This window comes from Triticum aestivum, chromosome 3A (genome assembly GCF_018294505.1).
Source record: "Triticum aestivum cultivar Chinese Spring chromosome 3A, IWGSC CS RefSeq v2.1, whole genome shotgun sequence".
In the NCBI taxonomy this organism is placed as follows: Eukaryota; Viridiplantae; Streptophyta; class Magnoliopsida; order Poales; family Poaceae; genus Triticum; species Triticum aestivum.
This window is the reverse complement of record NC_057800.1, coordinates 236,118,015-236,118,750: the sequence shown is the minus strand read 5'-3', so window position 1 is coordinate 236,118,750 and position 736 is coordinate 236,118,015.

Genomic DNA, 736 nt, shown 5'->3' with positions numbered 1-736 from the left:
GCTAAGTCCCCGAGTGAGAGGATTGCTCGCCACTCGGCGTGATTTTTTAAACTTAGGCGAGCACAGGGCTGCAGCTAAGCCCCCGAGTGAAAGGTTTGCTCTTCACTCGGTAGGATTTTTACAAACTTAGGCGAGTGCTTGCACTGCAGCTAAGCCCCCGAGTGAGAGGTTTGCTCTTCACTCGGTAGGATTTTTACAAACTTAGGCGAGTGTTTGCACTGCAGCTAAGCCTCCGAGTGAGAGGGTTGCTCTTCACTCGGTAGGGTTTTTGTAACTTAGGCGAGTCCTTGGACTGCAGCTAAGCCCCCGAGTGAGAGGTTTGCTCTCCACTCGGTAGGATTTTGACAAACTTAGGCGAGTCCTTGGACTGCAGCTAAGCCTCCAAGTGGAAGTCTGGCTTACCGCTCGGTAGGATTTTGATAACTTAGGCGAAACGGATTCGCAGCTAAGCCTCCGAGTGGGAGTCTGGCTCACCACTCGGTAGGATTTTTACAAACTTAGGCGAAACGGATTCGCGGCTAAGTCACCCACTGAGGGGGAATTTTATTGGACAAAAATAAAAAGTGACAGAAATTATGGAGGAACTATGACACTATTATTTTGAGGTCCATGAACTACAGAAGTACTTTATTGCAACTCATCCGAGTGATAAAACTTAAGTATAAAATGGGCGGAGTAGTTCCGCGTTCCAAGCTCGGGGCTCGTCGATATTATGCTCGACGTTGTAAAGACGGTA